The 18,284-nt window shown below is 42.5% G+C and overlaps 1 non-coding gene across 1 annotated transcript; it reads right to left on the reverse strand.

Moving 5' to 3' along the window:
* Nucleotides 1–7,049: 7,049 nt before the first annotated feature.
* Nucleotides 7,050–7,163, reverse strand: LOC140274184 (U5 spliceosomal RNA). The gene has a single exon (XR_011908160.1). It is a non-coding gene; the product is annotated as a U5 spliceosomal RNA (small nuclear RNA).
* Between the last annotated feature and the right edge of the window lie 11,121 nt (nucleotides 7,164–18,284).

The raw sequence follows: 18,284 nt of genomic DNA on the forward strand, positions 1-18,284 counted from the left end.
AAAGAACAACATTGTATTTTGCAGTAGAAGAAAGAGCAACACTGAAGGATCAGGAATCCGAGAATAAGCTTATTTTCTTATGGGCAAGTGGGAACTGCTTTGTCCTTCATATTTATCAATGTGTAGATGGATTTCAACTTCTTCTACTGCAAAGTCCAATGTTTTTCTTTGTTGAAGTCGATCTAGACATTGATGAATATGGAAGGACAAAGCAGTTTTAACTTGGTTTGAGCAAAGCAATTAATTTTATAGCAAAATCCGAAATCGTGCAGAACTCATGAAAGCAGGCTTATACTCGGATTCCTGAAACTTTAGATTTGCTCTTTCTTTTACTGCAAAGTACAACGTTGTTTTTTTGTTTAAATCTTTCTAGACATGGTAAATATGAAGGACAAATCAGTTTTAACATAGTTTGAGTGAAGTAATGCATTTTATAAGCAAAACCCCAAATCATGCAAAACTCACGAAAAGCTTTTTCTCGCTTTTCACTGCTTTTTACAAACTTTGGTCGGACGTTCACACCTTCTTGCATCCGAACACCTCCGCTTCCGCTTTTGATGATGTATATTCGGGCATTCGAACCTTTTATTACCCGCTTTTTACAAACCATTGTTGGACTTTCACACCTTCTTGCAGCCGAACACCACCTCTCCCGCTTTTGATGATGTATGGTCCAGTATTCTTACCTTTTCTAACACATTTTTCAGCAATTATGGTCGGAGATTCACACCTACTCACAGCCGAACAACTCCGCTCCCGCATTTGATGATGTATAGTCGGGCATTCTCACCCTTTCTCATCAGCTTTTTGCAAATTATGATCTGACATTCACACCTACTTGCAGTCGAACAGCTCTGTTCCCGCTTTTGATTATGTTTGGTTGGATATTCGAACCTTTTCTTAACTTCTTTTTACATATTTTGGTTGGACGTTCACACCTTCTTGTAGCCGAACACTTCCACTCCTGCTTTTGATGATGTATGGTTGGGCATTCACACCTTTTTTTTGCCCATTTTTCAGGAATTATGGGTGGACATTCACACCTTGCAGCTGAACACCTCCTATCCCACTTATGATCATGTGCGGTTTGATTTTCGAAAAGTTTCTTTCATGTTTTCTAGCAATTATTGATGGACATTTAGACCTTCTTGCAGCTGAACACCTCCGCTCCCGCTTTTGATCATACATTGTCAGGCATTCGCACCTTGTCTTACCCACTTTTTACAAACTTTAGTCGAACAGTCACACCTTTTTGCAGCCGAACACCACCTCTCCCGCTTTTGATGATGTATGGTCCAGCATTCTTACCTTTTCTAACACATTCTTCAGCAATTATGGTCGGACATTCACACCTACTCAGAGCCGAACACCTCCTCTCCCGCATTTGATGGTGTATAGTCGGGCATTCTCACCCTTTCTCATCAGCTTTTTACAAATTATGATCTGACATTCACACCTGCTTTTGATAATGTATTGTTAGGCATTCGCACCTTTTTTTTTACCCATTTTTCATGAATTATGGGTGGACATTCACACCTTCTTGCAGCCGAACACCTCCTCTCCCGCTTATGATCATGTGCGGTTTGATATTCGAAAATTTACTTTCTTGTTTTAAAGCAATTATTGATGGACATTCAAACCTTCTTTTTGATGGTGTATAGTCGGGCTTTCGAGCCTTTTCTTCCCGGTTTTTACAAACCATGGTCAGACTTTCACACCTTCTTGTAGCCGAACAACTCCGCTCCCGCTATTGATTGTGTACAGTCGGGTATTTTAACCTTTTCTTACCCGCTTTTTACCAACTATGGTCGGACATTCACACCGTCTTACAGCGGAACACCTCTGCTCCCGCTTTTGATGGTGTATAGTCGGGCATTCGAACCTTTTCTTACCCGCTTTTTACAAACTATGGTGGGACATTCAAACCTTCTTGTATCCGAAAACCTCCGCTCTCTCTTTTGATCATACATTGTCGGACATTCGCACCTTTTCTTACCCGCTTTTTACAAACCATGGTCGGACTTTCACATCTTCTTGTAGCCGAACACATCCGCTCCCGCTATTGATTGTGTACAGTCGGGTATTTTAACCTTTTCTTACCCGCTTTTTACAAACCATTGTTGGACTTTCACACCTTCTTGCAGTCGAACACCACCTCTCCCGCTTTTGATGATGTATGGTCCAGTATTCTTACCTTTTCTAACACATTTTTCAGCAATTATGGTCGGACATTCACACCTACTCACAGCTGGACACCTCCGCTCCCGCTTTTGATCATACAATGTCGGGACATCGCTCCTTGTCTTACCAGCTTTTTACAAACTTTAGTCGAACATTCACATCTTCTTGCAGCTGAACACCTCCGCTCCCGCTTTTGATGATGTATAGTCGGGCTTTCGAGCCTTTTCTTACCCGGTTTTTACAAATTATGGTTGGACATTCAGACTTTGCAGCCGAACACCTCCGCTCTCTCTTTTGATCATACATTGTCGGGCATTCGCACCTTGTCTTACCCGCTTTTTACAAACTATAGTCAGACATTCACACCTTGCAGCTGAACCTCCGCTCCCTGTTTTGATCATGTATGGTCTGGCAATACTACCTTTTCTTCCCCCGTTTGTGAGTAATTATGGCTGGACATTCACACCTACTTGCAGTCGAACAGCTCTGCTCCCGCTTTTGATTATGTTTGGTTGGATATTCGAACCTTTTCTTAACTGCTTTTTACAAACCATGGTCGTACTTTCACACCTTCTTGTAGCCGAACAACTCCGCTCCCGCTATTGATTTTGTACAGTCGGGTATTTTAACCTTTTCTTACCCGCTTTTTACCAACTATGGTCGGACATTCACACCGTCTTACAGCGGAACACCTCCGCTCCCGCTTTTTATGGTGTATAGTCGGGCATTTGAACCTTTTCTTACCCGCTATTTACAAACTATGGTAGGACATTCAAACTTTCGTGTATCCGAAAACCTCCGCTCTCTCTTTTGATCATACATTGTCGGACATTCGCACCTTTTCTTACCGGCTTTTTACAAACCATGGCCGGACTGTCACACCTTCTTGTAGCCGAACCCATCCGCTCCCGCTATTGATTGTGTACAGTCGGGTATATTAACCTTTTCTTACCCGCTTTTTACCAAGTATGGTTGGAAATTCACACCTTCGTACAGCGGAACACCTCCGCTCCCTCTTTTGATGGTGTATGTTCGGGCATTCAAACCTTTTCTTACCCGCTTTTTCCAAACTATGGTCGGCTATTCACAGCTTCCTCTCCACCCACCATACTTGTATGGTGGGATATTCACACCCACTTGCATCCGAAGACCTCCGCCCCAAATTTTGTTGATATTTAGTCGGACATTCGCACCTTACCCGCTTTTGGCAAACTATGGCCTTCTTGCAGCCAAACAACTCTGATCTTGCTTTTGATGATGTAAGGTTGGGCATTCAGACCTTGCTTCACCTGCTTTTCACCAAATATAGTCGGACATTCACACCTTCTTGCAGCCGAACACTTCCGCTCCACCTTTTAGTGTTCTATCACACCTTTTTTTTCACCGCATTTTATACATTATGGTTGGAAATTTTCAACCACTCTCATCCGAAGACCTCTCCTCCCGCTTTTGTTAATATATTTGAACTTTAGTTTGACATTCAAACCTTCTTGCAGCTGAACCACCTCCGCTCCCTGTTTTGATCATATATGGTCTGGCTACTACCTTTTCTTACCCGTTTGTGAGTAATTATGGCTGGACATTCACACCTACTTGCAGTCGAACACAACCTCTCTCGCTTTTGATGATGTATGGACCGGCATTTTTACCTTTTCTAACACATTTTTCAGCAATTATGGTCGGAGATTCACACCTACTCACAGCCGAACAACTCCGCTCCCGCATTTGATGATGTATAGTCGGGCATTCTCACCCTTTCTCATCAGCTTTTTGCAAATTATGATCTGACATTCACACCTACTTGCAGTCGAACAGCTCTGCTCCCGCTTTTGATTATGTTTGGTTGGATATTCGAACCTTTTCTTAACTTCTTTTTACATATTTTGGTTGGACGTTCACACCTTCTTGTAGCCGAACACTTCCACTCCTGCTTTTGATGATGTATGGTTGGGCATTCACACCTTTTTTTGCCCATTTTTCAGGAATTATGGGTGGACATTCACACCTTGCAGCTGAACACCTCCTATCCCACTTATGATCATGTGCGGTTTGATTTTCGAAAAGTTTCTTTCATATTTTCTAGCAATTATTGATGGACATGTAGACCTTCTTGCAGCTGAACACCTCCGCTCCCGCTTTTGATCATACATTGTCAGGCATTCGCACCTTGTCTTACCCACTTTTTACAAACTTTAGTCGAACAGTCACACCTTTTTGCAGCTGAACACCACCTCTCCCGCTTTTGATGATGTATGGTCCAGCATTCTTACCTTTTCTAACACATTCTTCAGCAATTATGGTCGGACATTCACACCTACTCAGAGCCGAACACCTCCGCTCCCGCATTTGATGGTGTATAGTCGGGCATTCTCACCCTTTCTGATCAGCTTTTTACAAATTATGATCTGACATTCACACCTGCTTTTGATAATGTATTGTTAGGCATTCGCACCTTTTTTTTTACCCATTTTTCATGAATTATGGGTGGACATTCACACCTTCTTGCAGCCGAACACCTCCTCTCCCGCTTATGATCATGTGCGGTTTGATATTCGAAAATTTACTTTCTTGTTTTAAAGCAATTATTGATGGACATTCAAACCTTCTTTTTGATGGTGTATAGTCGGGCTTTCGAGCCTTTTCTTCCCGGTTTTTACAAACCATGGTCGGACTTTCACACCTTCTTGTAGCCGAACAACTCCGCTCCCGCTATTGATTGTGTACAGTCGGGTATTTTAACCTTTTCTTACCCGCTTTTTACCAACTATGGTCGGACATTCACACCGTCTTACAGCGGAACACCTCTGCTCCCGCTTTTGATGGTGTATAGTCGGGCATTTGAACCTTTTCTTACCCGCTATTTACAAACTATGGTGGGACATTCAAACCTTCTTGTATCCGAAAACCTCCGCTCTCTCTTTTGATTATACATTGTCGGACATTCGCACCTTTTCTTACCCGCTTTTTACAAACCATGGTCGGACTTTCACATCTTCTTGTAGCCGAACACATCCGCTCCCGCTATTGATTGTGTACAGTCGGGTATTTTAACCTTTTCTTACCCGCTTTTTACCAAGTATGGTCGGACATTCACACCTTCGTACAGTGGAACACCTCCGCTCCCTCTTTTGATGGTGTATGTTCGGGCATTCAAACCTTTTCTTACCCGCTTTTTCCAAACTATGGTCGGCTATTCACAGCTTCCTCTCCACCATACTTGTATGGTGGGATATTCACACCCACTTGCATCCGAAGACCTCCGCCCCAAATTTTGTTGATATTTAGTCGGACATTCGCACCCTACCCGCTTTTGGAAAACTATGGCCTTCTTGCAGCCAAACACCTCTGATCTCGCTTTTGATGATATAAGGTTGGGCATTCAGACCTTGCTTCACCTGCTTTTCACCAAATATAGTCGGACATTCACACCTTCTTGCAGCCGAACACTTCCGCTTTTAGTGTTCTATGAGGCATTCACATATTTTTTTTCACCGTATTTTATAGATTATGGTTGGAAATTCTCACCCATTCTCATCCGAAGACCTCTCCTCCCGCTTTTGTTAATATATAGTCGGGCATTCGAACCTTTTCTTACCCGCTTTTTACAAATTATAGTCGAACATTCACACCTACTTGCAGCTGAATACTTCCGCTCCACCTTGTAGGTATGTATGGTTGGCATTTGCACCTCTTTTTATACTGATTGCTGAAGATTAAGTTGTACTTTCTCAAACTACAACTTTTTTTTATTTGTTGAAACTTGATTTGAAGTGGATAAATAAGGAGGACAAACAGTTTTAAGTCAGGCTGATAGAAGGAATTAATTTTATAGCAAAATCTGTACTTCGTCATATGTCGAGAGATGCTTATTGCTGAAGAAGTTCTTTCTCATTCTACAAAGTACAACGTTGTTTATCGTTGAAACTTGATTAGACATGAATAAATATGAAGGACAAAGCAGTCTTAACTTGGTTTGAGTTAATGAATTCGTTTTATAGGAGAATCCGAATTCGTGCATAACTCATAAAATAGAGCTTATTTTCGGATTCCTGAAGAATGATTCTGGTTCTTTCTAATAATACAAAGTTTGTTGTTTATTGTTGAAACTTCATCAGAAGTGAAGAAATAAATGAATGCCTATCAACAAATTGACCTTCTGTTGACCTTCGGGGAGGTGAGTATCTTCACTAGACTCACCTGTCTGCTTTTCCTCCTCATTTAGCGTAGCTCCACCCTCTGCCTGTGAATTCTCACAGACTTCAACACTGAGTGGTGAGGCCTCTACAGGCCCCTCCCCTTTTTGCTCCTCACTTCCAATCCAAGCTTTTGGCGGGAAGTTTGAATTTATTGGGTCAACCTCTTCACTTTGTTCACCAACTGCCACCTTTGGTCCTTCTCTTTGTTGGCTTGACTGTGGCTTTACCGTCTTTAATTTGTTGGCAAAAGATTTAGGGCAATCTCTGAAGAGGTGATTTAATTCTCCACAGAGATTACATTTCCTGCCATTTGGACACTCTCCAAAAGTTTGCCCAATTTCTCTGCTCTTCCCACATAACACCTTGGTACAAGCCTCAACCAGGTGCCCATGCTCACCACACTTGCGGCAGAACTTGGGCTGCCCCTGGTAGTGGATGTAACCTCGGTTTTCAAGGTGGCCAGAGTGTCGCCCACCCGCTGCACTGAGCACTCTTCAGCCCTTTTAAATGGTATAACTTTGCACTCCCACACGCTCCAGCAAGCACCATTCAAGCAACAACTTTGCACTCCAGCTTCGAACATCGGCACAGTCGCAACAAGTAAGGCGACTCTACTCAGAGAAGTCACTCTGCACAGTAACAAGATTTCTTTTGCACAGACAGAAAGGGCTTCACCCGCAAAGGTAAAGCCTGCCAAAAATAGAAACAACTCATTAGTGCTGCTCTCCACAGAAATCTTTAGTAAAAGGCGAAAGACTTGTACGTTATGAAGAGAAACCAGAGTACGATTATCCGTCACTGCGGGAGCAGGGCATCAGGCTTGTTGGCATAGCCACCTTCCCCATGGTGAGCTTTGCTTGGTTGAGACGCTTGCTCCCCCCCCCTTGCTCCTCAGCTGACCAACTAGGAACAATCGGGCCCTATTCGATGGCTGCCTTGTCTTTTACTCTGTGCAAAAGACAAGGCAGCAACAAAAACACCACGAGAATCCCGTATTGAGGCTTTGTTCTGATCGCTCATTCGGTGTCGCGTTTCTTTCAAGCAATTCTCCCGGTTAGCCCACACTCGGCTCGCTCCCATAGCCGTGTTAAAGTCTACTTCGCATTCACTCTCTTTTCTCAGCAGACTCTTGGGATTTTATCTATAAAATGAATTCCTTCACTCAAACTATGTGAAAACTGCTTTGTCCTTCATATTTACCATGTCTAGAAAGATTTAAACGAAAAAAACAACGTTGTACTTTGCAGTAAAAGAAAGAGCAAATCTAAAGTTTCAGGAATCCGAGAATAAGCTTACTTTCATGAGTTCTTCACGATTTCGGATTTTGCTATGAAATGAATTCCTTCACTCAAACTAAATTAAAACTGCTAAACCGCTATTCTGTTATATGTAAGGCAGATGTCAAATTCACCAAAATAGGATCAAAGGGTATTCGGCCAATCGAGCTGTAGCAGCTTCGGTAAAAGAGTATAAGTTGAAGAGTTTGTGAATAAAGGTGTGCGCACACATAGTGTGCTGTACGAAAATAGGCAGGGAGCAATGCCGGCTGGGGTATATGTTCTTGTATGTTGTCTGACTGTTTGATTTGAATGTGTTGTGTAAGTGTCCTGTTGAATGTTACATGTTTGGGCTTTGACACGCTTCACTGTGGTTGTTAACTGTGTGGTGTGTCCTGAAATGTTATATGTTTGGGCTGTGTGACATGCTTAATGCTTGTCAGTAGCTACCCACTTATTCATATACTATCAAAGTATGTCCGGACTTCTTATGTTGTCAGTTCCCATCAAAAGCGGAAGCGGAGGTCTTCGGATGCAAGTGGGTGTGAATATCCCACCATACAAGTATGGTGGAGAGGAAGCTGTGAATGGCCGACCATAGTAAAAGGCGGGTGAGAGAAGGTGCGAATGTCAAACCATACATAATCAAAACAGGGAGCGGAGGTGTTCTGCTGTAAGAAGGTGTGAATGTCCAACCATAGTTGGTAAAAAGCGGGTAAGAAAAGGTTAAAATACCCGACTGTACACAATCAATAGCGGGAGCGGAGTTGTTCGGCTACTAAAAGGTGTGAAAGTCCGACCATGGTTTGTAAAAAGCGGGTAAGAGAAGGTTCGAATACCCGAATATATACCATCAAAAGCGGAAGCGGAGGTGTTCGGCTGCAAGAAGGTGTGAACGTCCGACCAAAGTTTGTAAAAAGCAGTTAAGAAAAGGTTTGAATATCCAACCGAACATAATCAAAAGCGGGAGCAGAGCTGTTCGACTGCAAGTAGGTGTGAATGTCAGATCATAATTGCTGAAAAATGTGATAGAAAAGACTAGAATGCCGGACAATACATCATCAAAAGCGGAAGAGGTGGTTTTTCGGCTGCAAGTAGGTGTGAATGTCCAGCCATAATCAATCACAAATGGGGGAAGAAAAGGTAGTATTTCGAGACCACACATGATCAAAACAGGGAATGGAGGTTCAGCTGCAAGGTGTGAATGTCTGACTAAAGTTTGTAAAAACCGTGTAAGACAAGGGGCGAATGCCCGACAATGTATGATCAAAAGAGGGAGCGGAGGTTTTCGGCTGCAAGGTCTGAATGTCCAACCACAATTTGTAAAAATCGGGGAAGAAAAGGCTCGAATGCCCGACTATATACCATCAAAAGCGGAAGCGGAGGTGTTCGGCTGCAAGACGGTGTGAACGTCCGACCAAAGTTTGTAAAAAGCAGTTAAGAAAATGTTCGAATATCCAACCAAACATAATCAAAAGCGGGAGCAGAGCTGTTCGACTGCAAGTAGGTGTGAATATCAGATCATAATTTGCAAAAAGCTGATGAGAAAGGGTGAGAATGCCCGACTATACATCATCAAATGCGGGAGCGGAGTTGTTCGGCTGTGAGTAGGTGTGAATCTCCGACCATAATTGCTGAAATATGTGTTAGAATAGGTAAAAATGCCGGTCCATACATCATCAAAAGCGAGAGAGGTTGTGTTCGGCTGCAAGTAGGTGTGAATGTCCAGCCATAATTACTCACAAACGGGTAAGAAAAGGTAGTATTGCCAGACCATATATGATCAAAACAGGGAGCGGAGGTGGTTCAGCTGCAAGAAGGTTTGAATGTCCGACTAAAGTTCAAATATATTAAAGAAAGCGGGAGGAGAGGTCTTCGGATGAGAGTGGTTGAAAATTTCCAACCATAATGTATAAAATGCGGTGAAAAAAAGGTGTGATAGAACACTAAAAGGTGGAGCGGAAGTGTTCGGCTGCAAGAAGGTGTGAATGTCCGACTATATTTGGTGAAAAGCAGGTGAAGCAAGGTCTGAATGCCCAACCTTACATCATCAAAAGCGAGATCAGAGGTGTTTGGCTGCAAGAAGGCCATAGTTTGCCAAAAGCGGGTAAGGTGCGAATGTCCGACTAAATATCAACAAAATTGGGGCGGAGGTTTTCGGATGCAAGTGGGTGTGAATATCCCACCATACAAGTATGGTGGAGAGGAAGCTGTGAATAGCCGACCATAGTTTGGAAAAAGCGGGTAAGAAAAGGTTTGAATGCCCGAACATACACCATCAAAAGAGGGAGCGGAGGTGTTCCGCTGTACGGAGGTGTGAATGTCCGACCATACTTGGTAAAAAGCGGGTAAGAAAAGGTTAAAATACCCGACTGTACACAATCAATAGCGGGAGCGGATGTGTTCGGCTACAAGAAGGTGTGACAGTCCGACCATGGTTTGTAAAAAGTGGGTAAGAAAAGGTGCGAATGTCCGACAATGTATGATCAAAAGAGAGAGCGGAGGTTTTCGGATACACGAAAGTTTGAATGTCCTACCATAGTTTGTAAATAGCGGGTAAGAAAAGGTTCGAATGCCCGACTATACACCATAAAAAGCGGGAGCGGAGGTGTTCCGCTGTAAGACGGTGTGAATGTCCGACCATAGTTGGTAAAAAGCGGGTAAGAAAAGGTTAAAATACCCGACTGTACACAATCAATAGCGGGAGCGGAGTTGTTCGGCTACAAGAAGGTGTGAAAGTCCGACCATGGTTTGTAAAAAGCAGTTAAGAAAAGGTTCGAATATCCAAACCAAACATAATCAAAAGCGGGAGCAGAGCAGTTCGACTGCAAGTAGGTGTGAATGTCCAGCCATAATTACTCACAAACGGGGGAAGAAAAGGTAGTATTGCCAGACCATACATGATCAAAACAGGGAGCGGAGGTTCAGCTGCAAGGTGTGAATGTCTGACTATAGTTTGTAAAAAGCGGGTAAGACAAGGTGCGAATGCCCAACAATGTATGATCAAAAGAGAGAGCGGAGGTGTTCGGCTGCAAGGTCTGAATGTCCAACCATAATTTGTAAAAACCGGGTAAGAAAAGGCTCGAAAGCCCGACTATACATCATCAAAAGCGGGAGCGGAGGTGTTCAGCTGCAAGAAGGTGTGAATATTCGACTAAAGTTTGTAAAAATCAGGTAAGACAAGGAGCGATGTCCCGACATTGTATGATCAAAAGCGGGAGCGGAGGTGTCCAGCTGTGAGTAGGTGTGAATGTCCGACCATAATTGCTGAAAAATGTGTTAGAAAAGGTAAGAATACTGGACCATACATCATCAAAAGCGGGAGAGGTGGTGTTCGGCTGCAAGAAGGTGTGAAAGTCCGACAATGGTTTGTAAAAAGCGGGTAAAAAAAGGTTCGAATGCCCGAATATACATCATCAAAAGCGGAAGCGGAGGTGTTCGGATGCAAGAAGGTGTGAACGTCCGACCAAAGTTTGTAAAAAGCAGTGAAAAGCGAGAAAAAGCATTTCGTGAGTTCTGCATGATTTGGGATTTTGCTAATAAAATGCATTACTTCACTCAAACTATGTTAAAACTGATTTGTCCTTCATATTTACCATGTCTAGAAATATTTAAACAAAAAAACAACGTTGTACTTTGCAGTAAAAGAAAGAGCAAATCTAAAGTTTCAGGAATCCGAGTATAAGCCTGCTTTCATGAGTTCTGCACGATTTCGGATTTTGCTATAAAATGAATTGCTTTGCTCAAACCAAGTTAAAACTGCTTTGTCCTTCCATATTCATCAATGTCTAGATTGACTTCAACAAAGAAAAACATTGGACTTTGCAGTAGAAGAAGTTGAAATCCATCTACACATTGATAAATATGAAGGACAAAGCAGTTCCCACTTGCCCATAAGAAAATAAGCTTATTCTCGGATTCCTGATCCTTCAGTGTTGCTCTTTCTTCTACTGCAAAATACAATGTTGTTCTTTGTTGAAGTCGATCTAGACATTGATAAATATGAAGGAAAAAGCAGTTTTAACTTGGTTTGAGTGAATGAATTCATTTTATACATAAAATCCGAAATCGTGCAGAACTCATGAAAATAAGCTTATTCTCGGATTCCTAAAACTTTTGATTGGCTCTTTCTTTTACTGCAAAGTACAACGTTGTTTTTTTGTTTAAATCTATCGAGACATTGATAAATATGAAGGTAAAAGCCGTTTTAACATAGTTTGAGTGAAGGAATTCATTTTATACATAAAATCCCAAATCATGCAGAACTCCTCAAAAGGGGCGTATGGCTTAATCACAAGTGTGGTTCTTTCTCATTCAGGGTAGTATGAGGAAGTTTATGCTTGAAATATATGTAGAAATGGGTACATATGAAGGACAAAGCAGTGTTAACTTAGTTTGAGTGAAGGAATTCATTTTATACATAAAATCCCAAATCATGCAGAACGTATGAAAAGAAGCTTATTCTCGGATTCCTGATCCTTCAGTGTTGCTCTTTCTTCTACTGCAAAATACAATGTTGTTCTTTGTTGAAGTCGATCTAGACATTGATAAATATGAAGGAAAAAGCAGTTTTAACTTGGTTTGAGTGAATGAATTAATTTTATACATAAAATCCGAAATCGTGCAGAACTCATGAAAATAAGCTTATTCTCGGATTCCTAAAACTTTTGATTTGCTCTTTCTTTTATTGCAAAGTACAACGTTGTTTTTTGTTTAAATCTATCGAGACATTGATAAATATGAAGGTAAAAGCCGTTTTAACATAGTTTGAGTGAAGGAATTAATTTTATAGATAAAATCCCAAATCATGCAGAACTCCTCAAAAGGGAGGTATGGCTTAATCACAAGTGTGGCTCTTTCTCATTCAGGGTAATATGAGGAAGTTTATGCTTGAAATATATGTAGAAATGGGTACATATGAAGGACAAAGCAGTGTTAACTTAGTTTGCGTGAAGAAATTCATTTTATACATAAAATCCGAAATCGTGCAGAACTCATGAAAATAAGCTTATTCTCGGATTCCTAAAACTTTTGATTTGCACTTTCTTTTACTGCAAAGTACAACGTTGTTTTTTGTTGAAATCTATCTAGACATTGATAAATACCAGCCGAAACTCTGCTGCCGCTTTTGATAATTTATGGTTGGGCATTCTTACCTTTTCTTACCCGCTTTTTACAAATTATGATCTTACATTCACACCTACTTGCAGTCGAACACCTTCTCATCCACTTATGATCATGTGCGGTTGGGCTTTCGCACCTTTTCTTACCCATTTTTCAGTAATTATGGGTGGACATTCAGACCTTCTTGCAGCCGAAAACCTCCGCTCCTCTTTTGATCATACATTGTCGGGCATTCACACCTTGTCTTACCCGCTTTTTACAAACTTTAGTCGGACATTCAAACCTTCTTGCAGCTGAACCACCTCCGCTCCCTGTTTTGATCATATATGGTCTGGCAATAGTACCTTTTCTTACCCGTTTGTGAGTAATTATGGCTGGACATTCACACCTTCTTGCAGCTGAACACCTCCTCTCCCGCTAATGATCATGTAAGGCTTGATATTCGAAAATTTTCTTTCATGTTTTAAAGCAATTATTAATGGACATTCACACCTACTTGCAGCCGAACACCACCTCTCCCGCTTTTGATGATGTATGGACCGGCATTCTTACCTTTTCTAACACATTTTTCAGCAATTATGGTTGGAGAATCACACCTACTCACAGCCGAACAACTCCGCTACCGCATTTGATGGTGTATAGTCGGGATTTCTCACCCTTTCTCATCAGCTTTTTGCAAATTATTCTCTGACATTCACACCTACTTGCAGTCGAACAGCTCTGCTCCCGCTTTTGATTATGTTTGGTTAGATATTCGAACCTTTTCTTAACTGTTTTTTACAAACTTTGGTCGGACGTTCACACCTTCTTGCAGCGGAACACCTACGCTTCCGGTTTTGATAGTGTATATTCGGGCATACGAACCTTTTCTTACCCGCTTTTTACAAACCATGGTCGGACTTTCACACCTTCTCTTAGCTGAACAACTCCACTCCCTCTTTTGATTGTGTACAGTCGGGTATTTTAACCTTTTCTTACCCGCTTTTTACCAACTATGATCGGACATTCACACCGTCTTACAGCGGAACACCTCCGCTGCCTCTTTTGATGGTGTATGTTCGGGCATTCGAACCTTTTCTTACCCGCTTTTTACAAACCAGGGTCGGACTTTCACACCTTTTAGTAGCCGAACAACTCCGCTCCCGCTATTGATTGTGTACAGTCGGGTATTTTAACCTTTTCTTACCCGCTTTTTAGCAACTATGGTCTGACATTCACACCTTCTTACAGCGGAACACCTCTGCTCCCTCTTTTGATGGTGTATGTTCGGGCATTCGAACCTTTTCTTACCCGCTTTTTACAAACCATGGTTGGACTTTCACACCTTCTTGTAGCCGAACACATCCGCTCCCGCTATTGATTGTGTACAGTCGGGTATTTTAACCTTTTCTTACCCGCTTTTTACCAACTATGGTGGGACATTCAAACCTTCTTGTATCCGAAAACCTCCGCTCTCTCTTTTGATCATACATTGTCGGACATTCGCACCTTTTCTTATCCGCTTTTTACAAACCATGGTTGGACTTTCACACCTTCTTGTAGCCGAACACATCCGCTCCCGCTATTGATTGTGTACAGTCGGGTATTTTAACCTTTTCTTACCCGCTTTTTACCAACTTTGGTCGGACATTCACACCTTCGTACAGCGGAACACCTCCGCTCCCTCTTTTGATGGTGTATGTTCGGGTATTCAAACCTTTTCTTACCCGCTTTTTCCAAACTATGGTCGGCTATTCACAGCTTCCTCTCCACCATACTTGTATGGTTGGATATTCACACCCACTTGCATCCGAAGACCTGTGCCCCAAATTTTGTTGATATTTAGTCGGACATTCGCACCTTACCCGCTTTGTGCAAACTATGGCCTTCTTGCAGCCAAACACCTCTGATCTCGCTTTTGATAATGTAAGGTTGGGCATTCAGACCTTGCTTCACCTGCTTTTCACCAAACATAGTCGGACATTCACACCTTCTTGCAGCCGAACACTTCCGCTCCACCTTTTAGTGTTCTATAACACCTTTTTTTCACCGCATTTTATACATTATGGTCGGAAATTTTCAACCACTCTCATCCCAAGACCTCTCCTCCCGCTTTCTTTAATATATTTGAACTTTAGTCGAACATTCAAACCTTCTTGCAGCTGAACCACCTCCGCTCCCTGTTTTGATCATATATGGTCTGGCAATACTACCTTTTCTTACCCGTTTGTGAGTAATTATGGCTGGACATTCACACCTTCTTGCAGCCGAACACTTCCGCTCCACCTTTTAGTGTTCTATCACACCTTTTTTTCACCGCATTTTATACATTATGGTCGGAAATTTTCAACCACTCTCATCCGAAGACCTCTCCTCCCGATTTCTTTAATATATTTGAACTTTAGTCGAACATTCAAACCTTCTTGCAGCTGAACACCTCCGCTCCCACTTTTGATGGTGTATAGTCGGGCTTTCGAGCCTTTTCTTCCCCGGTTTTTACAAATTATGGTTGGACATTCAGACCTTCTTGCAGCCGAGAACCTCCACTCCCTCTTTTGATCATACATTGTCGGGCATTCGCACCTTTTCTTACCCACTTTTTACAAACCATGGTCGGACTTTCACACCTTTTAGTAGCCGAACAACTCCGCTCCCGCTATTGATTGTGTACAGTCGGGTATTTTAACCTTTTCTTACCCGCTTTTTAAAAACTATGGTTGGACATTCACACCTTCTTACAGCAGAACACCTCCGCTCCCTGTTTTGATTATGTATGGTTTGACATTCGCACCTTCTCTCACTCGCCTTTTACTATGGTCGGCCATTCACAGCTTCCTCTCCACCATACTTGTATGGTGGGATATTCACACCCACCTGCATCCGAAGACCTCCGCCCCCACTTTTGTTGATATTTAGTCGGTCATTCGCACCTTACCCGCTTTTGGCAAACTATGGCCTTCTTGCAGCCAAACACCTCTGATCTCGCTTTTGATGATGTAAGGTTGGGCATTCAGACCTTGCTTCACCTGCTTTTCACCAAATATAGTCGGACATTCACACCTTCTTGCAGCCGAACACTTCCGCTCCACCTTTTAGTGTTCTATCACACCAGAGGTAAGAAAAGGTTAAAATACCCGACTGTACACAATCAATAGCGGGAGCGGAGTTGTTCGGCTACTAAAAGGTGTGAAAGTCCGACCATGGTTTGTAAAAAGCGGGTAAGAAAAGGTGCGAATGCCCGACAATGTATGATCAAAAGAGGGAGTGGAGGTTTTCGGCTGCAAGAAGGTCTGAATGTCCAACCATAATTTGTAAAAACCGGGGAAGAAAAGGCTCGAAAGCCCGACTATACACCATCAAAAGTGGGAGCGGAGGTGTTCAGCTGCAAGACGGTCTGAATGTCCATCAATAATTGCTAGAAAACATGAAAGAAAATTTTCGAATATCAAACTGCACATGATCATAAGCGGGAGAGGAGGTGTTCAGCTGCAAGAAGGTGTGAATGTCTACCCATAATTACTGAAAAATGGGTAAGAAAAGGTGCGAATGCCTAACCATACATCATCAAAAGAGGGAGCGGAGGTGTTCCGCTGTAAGACGGTGTGAATGTCCGACCATAGATGGTAAAAAGCGGGTAAGAAAAGGTTAAATTACCCGACTGTACACAATCAAAAGAGGGAGCGGAGTTGTTCAGCTAAGAGAAGGTGTGAAAGTCCGACCTTGGTTTGTAAAAAGCAGGTAAGAAAAGGTTCGTATGCCCGAATATACACCATCAAAAGCGGAAGCGGAGGTGTTTGGCTGCAAGATATTGTGAACGTCCGACCAAAGTTTGTAAAAAGCAGTTAAGAAAAGGTTCAAATATCTAACCAAACATAATCAAAAGCGGGAGCAGAGCTGTTCGACTGCAAGTAGGTGTGAATGTCAGATCATAATTTGCAAAAAGCTGATGAGAAAGGGTGAGAATGCCCGACTATACACCATCAAATGCGGGAGCGGAGTTTTTCGGCTGTGAGTAGGTGTGAATATCCGACCATAATTGCTGAAAAATGTGTTAGAAAAGGTAAGAATGCCGGTCCATACATCATCAAAAGCGAGAGAGGTTGTGTTCGGCTGCAAGTAGGTCTAAATGTCCATCAATAATTGCTAGAAAACATGAAAGAAAATTTTCGAAAATCAAACCACACATGATCATAAGTGGGAGAGGAGGTGTTCAGCTGCAAGAAGGTGTGAATGTCCACCCATAATACCTGAAAAATGGGTAAAAAAAAGGTGCGAATGCCCAACCATACATCATCAAAAGCAGGAGTGCATGTGTTCGGCTACAAGAAGGTGTGAACGTCCAACCAAAGTTTGTAAAAAGCAGTTAAGAAAAGGTTCGAATATCCAACCATACATAATCAAAAGGGGGAGCAGAGCTGTTCGACTGCAAGTAGGTGTGAATGTCAGATCATAATTTGCAAAAAGCTGATGAGAAAGGGTGAGAATGCCCGACTATACACCATCAAATGCGGGAGCGGAGTTGTTCGGCTGTGAGTAGGTGTGAATCTCCGACCATAATTGCTGAAAAATGTGTTAGAAAAGGTAAGAATGCCGGTCCATACATCATCAAAAGCGAGAGAGGTTGTGTTCGGCTGCAAGTAGGTGTGAATGTCCAGCCATAATTACTCACAAACGGGTAAGAAAAGGTAGTATTGCCAGACCATATATGATCAAAACAGGGAGCGGAGGTGGTTCAGCTGCAAGAACGTTTGAATGTCCGACTAAAGTTCAAATATATTAACAAAAGCGGGAGGAGAGGTCTTCGGATGAGAGTGGTTGAAAATTTCCAACCATAATGTATAAAATGCGGTGAAAAAAAGGTGTGATAGAACACTAAAAGGTGGAGCGGAAGTGTTCGGCTGCAAGAAGGTGTGAATGTCCGACTATATTTGGTGAAAAGCAGGTGAAGCAAGGTCTGAATGCCCAACCTTACATCATCAAAAGCGAGATCAGAGGTGTTTGGCTGCAAGAAGGCCATAGTTTGCCAAAAGCGGGTAAGGTGCGAATGTCCGACTAAATATCAACAAAATTTGGGGCGGAGGTCTTCGGATGCAAGTGGGTGTGAATGTCCGACTATATTTGGTGAAAAGCAGGTGAAGCAAGGTCTGAATGCCCAACCTTACATCATCAAAAGCGAGATCAGAGGTGTTTGGCTGCAAGAAGGCCATAGTTTGCCAAAAGCGGGTAAGGTGCGAATGACCGATTAAATATCAACAAAAGTGGGGGCGGAGGTCTTCGGATGCAAGTGGGTGTGAATATCCCACCATACAAGTATGGTGGAGAGGAAGCTGTGAATGGCCGACCATAGTAAAAGGCGGGTGAGAGAAGGTGCGAATGTCAAACCATACATAATCAAAACAGGGAGCGGAGGTGTTCTGCTGTAAGAAGGTGTGAATGTCCAACCATAGTTGGTAAAAAGCGGGTAAGAAAAGGTTAAAATACCCGACTGTACACAATCAATAGCGGGAGCGGAGTTGTCCGGCTACTA

The sequence above is a fragment of the Leuresthes tenuis genome, unplaced genomic scaffold (genome assembly GCF_036924035.1).
Source record: "Leuresthes tenuis unplaced genomic scaffold, fLeuTen1.0.hap1 SCAF_17, whole genome shotgun sequence".
NCBI lineage: Eukaryota > Metazoa > Chordata > Actinopteri > Atheriniformes > Atherinopsidae > Leuresthes > Leuresthes tenuis.